Raw genomic sequence first — 9936 nt, 5'->3', positions numbered from 1 at the left:
TGAAGAGTAGGTGAGTTCTCGCTTGCAGCCTGAACAAATTACCTGTCGACAGAGGGCACTGCATCAGTTGCACCGCGGCATGTGTTGCGCACGATAGAAGAAGATGATCACTGTTCGTGATTTTTCTCATGAGGACGAACCATTTATTAGCTCACCTGGAATAAAAATTGTTCAGGTGAGGTATTGGCATCATGCGGTGATTCAGTCAGTGTGTAAACACTTGGATCGTCTTCTCCGAAAACTAGACACACGATTTCCATGAAACTGGACCACAACCTTCATCACCCGTGATGCTGAAACCAAGAATCCTATTTTCACTAAACGTTGCGCAACTTCTGGGGACTAAGGCCTCATATTTCCTAGCAAATCCCATCAAAAATTGCTTTCAGTATTAAGTAGGTCAATTTAAACGTCCAAGGTCATTACCATTCCTGGATCGCTACTTTTGACTTGTCAAAAAGTATTTTCACCCAATTTAGATGTAACCTTGTAGGAATGATCACTGCGCAAGCTTGTTCAAACCATCGGCTAATTTACTTATTCCGTGCGTCATCTTTGCCTACCAGAGCTTCCCTGGTTGTACCAGATGAGCACAGAACCATTGCCCCTAATTTTTATATACATGGTTGAGGCTCGTGGAAGAGCTAGAGCAGAATGGAAAGAAACAAAATGGATTTGGTGAAAACACCAACAGCAGAGTGATAGAGAGACAGAGACAGAGACATGGGGGTGAACAAACTGAATGAAACAGCAAGAGGAGGAATGGGAAAGTGGGGGTGAAACGGAAAAGGAACAAAATCAACCGACAACTAATAAACGAAAAGAGTTGGATTGGGGGGGGGGGGTCACAACAACCTGGGAAAAGAGTGCTTGGAAATGAGGTAATTTGGGGTAGAAGAGATCATGAGTATGGATGGGGGATGACCTGAGGTCGTGGTGAACGGCTGTCTTGAAACCCTGGAGGGAAGAATGGGACTGAAGATTGGGAAGGTTGGTTCCACAGGTAAGAGAAAAAGAGGACCAAATGAGTGCAGGTGAACAGTGAGCCTGGATTTTGGAAGTTTAACCAGACGAGGGTTACTGGTAGACCATGTGCGCCTTGCAGAAACCTTGAGGGACTGTGGGTGCAAGATGAAAAAGGAGGTGGTAGAATGCAGAGAGGACATAAACCATTTTCCATCCTGAACATTTCTATACATCCCACATTACCTGTGAAAACCTTTATTGCTGAGGACTTTTTTTAATGCCTGAAGCGACTTCGTCCCTTGTCGTTGCCGGAAGCATTACGTTTTCAGGTTGTTCGTCCGTCTGTCCGTCCTTGATAGGTTTTCGTCACCACGATAATTTAAGAACGGCTGAAGGGATCGAAGTCAAACTTGGTACAAGTGTGTATAATTATGTAAAAATGAACTGATTAGATTATGGAGTCAAAATCTGGTGTTGACTTAGCGGTTCGGGTGGTGGTTTGGGATCCTAGGGTCCTGAGTTCAAGGCCTGTTGGCTGCTGAATTAACACCAGGGGTTGACTCAGCCTGTCATCCTTCCGATGTCGGCGAAATGGGTACCAGTGTAGCCAAAAGGGCTGCACATGAAGGGAAGGGGTATCAACAGATTGATTGAATCTGGTATTGGTGTGGTATCTACTTTTTTCTGGTATCTACTTTAGTTTTTCCTTCAACCTCTAACTCTTGAAGACTCAGATTAATACATCTCTTTTATTAACCCTTTCCTACCTACTATTTTATTCTACCTTAGCAGGAGGCCACTTCCATGACTGAGCTTGACCACTTCACTGAAAATGAGGCAAAAAAACACCACCACCAGGTTTAGTGGCCACTGAGATATTTATCCCAATGAACGTTCCATCTCACGTGTGTGTGCAACAGACTACACTGATAGCACTGGGCTGCATTTGAAATATTTTTTCAGAGGTCTCGGTTTTCTCAACGGTTCAAATATGTTTTTTTGCATGCTGAATTCAGAAATGTATCTAATTTCGCTCAATCAGGTCAAATTTTTATGCTATCTCAATTTTAAGGAAAAAAAAAATAATCAAAATTTTTGTTTTTTTAATTAGCCTTTTTTAAAATTCAAAATCAGACTTACATTGACAGAAAATGTACAAACTATACATATAATGACACACAAGTACACTTAATGTGGAAGAAAGTGCCTTCTCAATTACTTTCATTTCAATTTCAGAAAAATATAGATAAATCGTTGTTTCTGGCAACACCCAACTTCAGTCGCTCCAGCAGTCGCTGTTTTCCTTCGTCTTTTTAATGTTGAATTTCACATTAACGATACTTGTGTGTCATTATATGTATAGTTTGTACATTTTCTGTTAATGTAAGTCTGATTTTGAATTTTAAAAATGCTAATTAAAAAAAACAAATTTTGATTATTTTTTTTTCTTAAAATTGAGATAGCAATTGACATAAAAACAACCTCATTGAGCGAAATGAGATACATTTCTAAATTCAGCATGCAAAAAACATAACATCCGTTGAGAAAACCTAGACCTCTGAAATGACGCAGACCAGTGTAATTGGCCATCCTCGAAGTAAACGTGACATTCATTAATGGGATGGAGGATCAACCTGAAATACTGAAAAATCATCTCAGCACTACAGAACTTGGTGTTGACTTTATGGTTAAGGTGGCTGGTTTAAGATCTCAAGTTCTTGGGTTTGAGCCCCTGTCTCTCACCAATAATAACAACAAGAAAGCATCTGAAAATGCAAAGCCCGTCCATGTCAGCTTTGTACTCAAACTAAACGTGACGAAAATGAAAGTGGGAAAAAAAATTGTACATTTTATTAATTGAGTTTTCCACAAACTCATAATAGAGGTTTGTTGAAGATTTGATGACAAAAGCTCAATTGGTAAATATGTTACAACCTGGACATACACAATGAATCTCAATGGTAAACAAGGATTTTGATTTAAACATTTATGGCTGTTCTACCACTTTACTGATTACATCATCCTGACAATCCTTTATTCCCCATTGGAAGTAGATGTGCCAAGTTTCAACTTTTTCCAATCTGTGGTTTCAGCATTGTAATGCTTTAATTTTTTGCTTTCAATCCAACATGGCTGCCATATGATGTGACCAATGACATCACAACTATAATTAAAATATTCTTCATGGGGGGGTGGGGTGTCGCTCCTACACTGAAAATTTTGTGTCAATCGGAAAAGTAGTTGCTGAGAAAAAAATGTTCAAAAATAATACAGCAAAAAAGCCAAAAAAGGGTCGAACAATAATAATTGTAATGAAATAATTTTAACAAAATCATTAATTTGTCTTCCCCATATTCTCATAATAAAGGTGTGTTGAAAATTTGTTTAATGCTGAAATGGTAAAAAAAAAAAAAGAAGTTACGGCCCGGACAGACAAAGAAGAGATTACAAAACCCCGTCTTCCGCAGCGTGGGTGACGGGCTAACTAGAAGAAGCAGAAGAGCTGTCGTATTGATGAAATCTACGCGAAAGCTTGCATTCATAATTATGGAGTTGAAAGAATGAACAGTAAAACTCGCAACATTTGAGGCTAAATCACAGAATTTACTATCTTCAGCACTTAAGGCAAAGCAGATATATGAAGAAGAAAGTGCAGTTGTCAAAAACCTGTACTTTATGCAGGACCTGGATGAAAAGAAGAAGGTGGAGGTCTTCAGCCACAAATGGACTAGTTGTCCTGCGTCTCTCTTTGAACCAGATCCGAACTTTGATCAAGGCTAAGCAATGCAAAAAGGCAACAAGTCTGAATACCTGGTTGCCATCAAGTCATCTCTTGGGAACCACTGGACACAGGAAGACAAGCTACCACTGTCGGAGGAACCTGTCGTGCTAGTTGTTGATGCCATGGGCTTCATACAGCACATTCAGCAGGCTGGTAACAGCAACTTCTATGACCTACAGGAGAACTACCTGAATAAGCCTCTCCACACCAAACCGGACACCTTTGTTGGGGACCGGTATGATGTCACACCAGCAGAAAGCCTGAAAGAAGAGGAACGAGAGGAGATGGAGAAGAAACACCCAGGCAAGATAAAAGAGTATAAGCCTCATGACACCCTCACCAATCCTGAATGGAAAGGCTTCATACAAAGCTGACTATAAAAGGGTGAAGCATGGGTAGCTCAGCACTGTTGAAGAATTCTCTGTCATTAGTACAATTAGAACATTTATTCAACATACAGACAAAACACTTTAATATGCGAGCATAGGAGATTCTGAATAGACAAACTCATTCCAGATTTCTCAAATGCAAATGGAGAATATTAGTCCTTATATAGTTTTCAGTAATACACAGTTTTTTTTTTTAATCATTTTCAAGCACTGACACCAACTTGTCTGGTCTTGACATCTTCCAGATGAAGCTTATCATCGGGCCTCCATACAGCCCCAGCTTGACCTGGTTGAATGGTTGTAACATACATTTCAAATCCAGACATGTTAATCCTCTCCTAATACAGAAAACACACAGAATGCAAGAATGATGTCGAACACCAACTCTAATGGTCATTAAAACAAGTTTCCATCGTTTGTAGGTCAAAAGTCAGTCTGCTTCTCCCGAAACTGGGAAGATGTATTATCTTGAAACGACTCGAACTTCGTTAATACGTCTGGACACCTTCTTAAATCCACATTCCAACTTGTATGTGTCTTTTATAAAAATTCCTTTCGATAGCTTTTAAAATGATAGGCAATTCTTCTTATATTCAACTTACTGGCAAAGTTCAACCTGATACAAACTTTAATAGTCAGGTGATCTTTCCATACAAAGGAAAAATGTAATTATGTTAATTCCAAATTGATACATACTTAAAAAGAATCGTATCATATTTGAGTACATTTTATTTCAGGCTTAACATTTTCATTTTAATACCAAGTTTTAACTGTCATCAATTTATTTATTTCATCACCTTCAAAGCCATTATGATAAAAATGTATCTACAGTACGAATCACTTCCACCAAGATGTATGCTTGTTCGAGGTGGTGTCTTCCACAATCCTGGTCGCACAGTCCTGTTAACTTCAGACTGTCAAATGGAACTTCCAGAACTCTCCTGTGAGAGGCATGAGGAAACGCATGCATGCATGTTTACTCACATTGCATACTGTGTGCAATACCTCCACCACAGATGGGTTTTAGTTGTGGCAAACGACACAGATGTGGTCATGATGTGCATTTACTGCAGCACACACGTTGTTGGCCTGAAGGAGCTCTGGGTGCACAAAATGAATGCCTTTTTTTCCCCAGTTATGAGATCGCTGCATCTCTTGCAGTGAAGTATGATGTCCATGCTGCAAAACCAGCATCCATCCTCCTCAGGACCTACATCCTGACAGGATGTGACACCATGAGTTACCCCTATATAAGAGGGGGGAAAAGAGAGCTTACAAAGTTGCCGTGGAGAACATTCAACACCTTTTGCCACTTGCCAGGTACGGTGAGCTGGGTGAAAGTCTTGATGTCAAGGAGGATGCTATCACTTCAGCTGGGCACTCCTTCATGTCACTGTATGGTCGAAGTGAATTTGATAGCACACTTGATGCGTTGCACTCTTACCTGTTTACCACCATGAAAGGAGACATGCGGTACCTCCCACCTACGGAAGATGCTCCACCTTCAGCTCCACCTTCGCCGCAGTTTACATCAGATGACTATGTGCAAACGCGCACATCTGTCTCAGCCAACATACCGAACTGCCAAGGAGTTTGGCAGACATATAGTCAATGACAGGCTAGTTGCAACTATGATGCTGAAGGAATCCAAGCCAAGGGAATTCAACTCGACAAAATTCTGCCGCTGCAAGAAAACCAAGCGTCTTCGAGGCTACTGCTGTGCACGAGCCAATGTGAAGTGTCATTGCATGCCTTTGCACCGGACACCCGAACAAATGTTCAAGAGCTGAGCTCATGCTGGAGGAGAGTGACAGCGATTGACGACTAATCTATAGGCTATTACCTTCCTATTCTAGCTATCTATGCTATCTATTGAACAGTTGAAGTGTTCAATTGATGCACTTCAGCTGTAACACAGCACTTCCTATCGAGTGAGTACCTGTAGTATGAGTAGCTGTATACACGCAGGATACAGTTTCACATTTTTTGCAATAAATGAGGTACATTCACAAATATTCCCAGAATTTTTTTTTTTTTGCAGTGCTTCCGGCAGAGCACACCAGTTGTTCTTCTTACCTTGGAGTCTAACCCACTATAACATAAAAGATACATACAAAAATTGTAGGAGGTCATGTCAGGTCCAACCATTTTTATTGGCATTTCTGATCTGTGGACCCTGGACTACGCGGTGGGCAAAGTCCTGCAGCAATTTGTGGATCAGGTCAGGTCAGGTATGGGAGCATGTGCCAGAACAGCACGTCGCTGTGTCCACTTTCCGCCGGTACTCCAGGGGCCTCCGTCTGGCCATCCCCCAGGCAGATGCCAGGCCCATCCCCATCTCCTTGAGATGATGGTCAACCTGTTGCAACCATGAGGCACATGGTCGACCCACTGGCCTCCTCCACTCATGAGACTCCCTCGCTGAGAGAATCTGGTGAGCAGGATCAGAGTCAGGAAAACGAGCCACATTTCCACACAGCCGCAACTGACGCTCACGGACTATGCAGGTAACAAATCTCATCCGAGTCTCTCTCAGCAACCGCTCGTTGGACACAAAATCCGACCAGTGATAGCCAAGGATTCTCCGAAGAGACCTGGTACCAAAGGAATTAAGTCTCCGTCTCAGATCCTTGGTCAGAGTCCAAGTCTCGCACCCATAGAGCAAGACTGGAAGTACCAAGGACCTGAAGACTCGGACTTTCGTCCTCCCGCACAGGTACCGGCAGCGCCACACCCCATGATCCAGTGAATCCATGACTCCCCAGGCCCGACCCAGACGTCTATTGACATCTGACTCGCAGCCAGCAGAGATATGAATATCACTGCCAAGGTAAGTGAATCTCTCCACGACCTAAACATCCTCACCACAAACAGACACAGACAGGACAGCAGCATCCAAGATGTCACCGAAAGCCTGGATCTTAGTTTTGACCCAAGAAACCCGTAATCCCAACGGCTCCGACTCCTCATTCAGCACCTCGAGGGCCCCCAAGAGGATGTCTAAAGTCTCCGCAAAGATGACTGCATCATCTGCAAAGTCAAGGTCCGAGATCTTGACATTCCCAAATGACGCACCGCAACTTGATCTCTCCGACATCCTCCCTAGAATCCAGTCCATACAAGTGCTGAAAAGTGTGGGGGCAAGTACACATCCCTGACGAACTCCAGTAACAACTGGAAATAAGTCAGAGATGGTACCACCACACTTCACAGCACTCTCAGTACCAGAGTAGAGTTCAGACATCAGATCGATCAGTTTTGGTGGCACCCCACGAAGACCAAGAATCCTCCAGAGGACATCCCGATTCACTGAATCGAACGCTTTACAGAGATCAACATAGGCTGCAAGCAGCCCCTCCGAAACTCTCGTCTGCGTTCGGTGAGGACACGCAGTGCAAGGATATGGTCAATTGTTGACCTCTTTGGTGTAAAGCCTGACTGCTCTGGACGCTGGTGCTCAAGCAGGTGGTGGCGAACCCTATCGAGAATTATCCGAGCAAAGACCTTGCCCGGCACTGAGAGCAGCGTCACCCCTCGGTAGTTGTTGCAGTCTTGGCGATCACCCTTCCCTTTCCAGAGAGGGACAACAAGGCCCCTCTTCCAGTCAGTTGGGATGATGCCTGTGTTCCAGGCAGAGCACAAAACTGCATGCAACGACACGAGTGCAGCATTTCCACCAGCGTTGAGAAGTTCGGCATGGATGCCACAGATCCCTGGAGCTTTGCCCCGTTTCAACTGGTTCACCGCAGCCCGTGTTTCCACAAGCGTAGGTGGACCACAGTTGATTCGAGGGTCAGCAACAGGGATTGTAACACCCTTGACGTCCAACTCGACAGTTGGGGGATCAGCCTGGTACAACCGCTCAAAGTAACCGGCCCAGCGGGCCTTCACTTCAGACTCCTCTGTCAAGAGCCTACCACTCTCTGCTCGAACTGTAGTTCTCCGAGGGATGGGCTTGGATGAACGTAATGCGCGAATTCCCCTGTAAGCGGGACGAGAATCACCTGTCCACAGGTGATTCTCTACCCCCTCACAGATTCCTCGCACATCGGCCTCCTTGTCCACCCTCAGTGCACGTACAGTTTTACGCCTCAGCTCCCTGAACAGCTCAGCTCTGCCATTCAGCCTGGCCCTGCAACTCTGGTCAATGGTATCCAGTGTCCCTTGAGACACAAAATTCTTGTTTGCCCTGCGGTGAGCTCCAAGGCATCCACCGGCAACATCAAGGACGGTGGTCTTGAAGGCGCTCCACAACTCTTCAGGACCCCCCAAAGCACCCAGACCCCCCAAGTGTCCACTCAGCCTGTTCGCAAACTCCTCAGCTACTCTCTCATCCCTGAGCTTGGCAACATCCAGCCTCGGCTGGGATGGTACCATTCTCCAGGATTTAAGGTGCAGCTTTAGAGTTGCTACAACAAGCCTGTGGTCAGTATTGAGGAACTGAACACTCCGGTAGACCCTGCAGTTCTGGATCATCCTCCAACGACCGTCAATGAGGACATGGTCAATCTCCTTTGCAACACCACCAGCGTTGGAATACCAAGTCCAGCGATGAGCTTGTGGGCGCTGAAACCATGAACCAGCCACCCTAAGTCCATGACTTCTTGCAAAGTCAAGGAACTTAGTGCCATTCTGGTTCATAGTTCCTGACCCATGGGGACCAACACACACCTCATAACCGTCCCTATCAGTTCCAGTCGATGAATTGAAATCCCCCAAGATTAGAAGTGTATCTCGTCTGGGGCACTGATCAACCACAGACTCGAGTGTGGCGTAGAATGCATCCTTCACGGTGAGATCACTCGCCTCAGTCGGAGCATAAACAGAGACCAGGGAAATGACACCTAAGGAGTGACGAATCCTTAATCTCATAATACGCTCGTTGACCGGTGTTACCTCAATTATCATTGGGGTCAGCTTATTGGACACAGCTACAGCAACTCCTTGGGTATGGTAACCATCAGAGCGACCATACCAATAGTAGGTGTAACCACCCACCATTATCTCGCCGCAATCCGGTCTCCGAACCTCAGAGAGAGCTGCAATCCCGATGTCCAAATGCTTGAGCTCAGATGATAACAGAGACAGGTGATCATCCTCTCTTAGGGATAGGACATTCCAGGCACCCACCCGAAGGGACCGCCTCAGGTTAACCCAAGGAGACCGCCGTCTGGTGGACGACACCTCAGCACCACTCCGACACACTCTCCCGCAATCTGACCCAGGGATGTTACCCCGTGGTTTCCCTCCTATCAAAGATTGGGGGTCCCGAAGGCTTTGCCCCAATCCCGTCATCCGGTGAGCTGCCCTGCGAAGGGAAGCTGCACAGGAGGTACTCCCACAGAGTGGGTTTTCAGATTTTTTTGCGTTTTTGCGTTTTGCGGAATGAAGGGTTTTACAGTGGCTGGAGTGCAAATCCTGCCACCAACCTCCTAATAAGAAGTGACCCAACTGCAGGAGGATGTCCGCAGACACAGTTGGGCACTAGATATGGATGGCCGTTGGCTCACAAGGAGCTCCTCCGCCCTTTGACAGGTTTTGTTTTTAATCCTGCTGGGTGTCCATATCCAAACACCCCCCTCACCACAAAACCTGGTGGGGGAGACGGTTTAGTCGCCGACAACCCGACCATGGAACAGGTTAGTACAGGTTTACATGGTACCTGTAGCAGGTCACAGATCGAACCTGACCTGACAGAAATTTGTGGATGCTGATTGGAAACCTATGCCTGTTGAGACTTGCTACAGCGCCTTTGATGAAGAACTGCTCGCCATCTATCTAACTGTGATACACTTCTGG

At 45.0% G+C, this 9936-nt stretch overlaps 1 pseudogene; it reads left to right on the top strand.

The window, feature by feature from the left end:
* Positions 1 to 4992: 4992 nt before the first annotated feature.
* Positions 4993 to 5958, top strand: LOC147019994 (uncharacterized; annotated as a pseudogene).
* The last annotated feature ends 3978 nt before the right edge of the window (positions 5959 to 9936 follow it).

The sequence above is a fragment of the Eptatretus burgeri genome, chromosome 9, assembly GCF_056783735.1.
Source record: "Eptatretus burgeri isolate ZD-2024b chromosome 9, Ebu_testis_v1, whole genome shotgun sequence".
NCBI lineage: Eukaryota > Metazoa > Chordata > Myxini > Myxiniformes > Myxinidae > Eptatretus > Eptatretus burgeri.
Note: the sequence above shows the minus strand (reverse complement) of the source record. Positions and strands in the feature narration are given on the sequence as shown.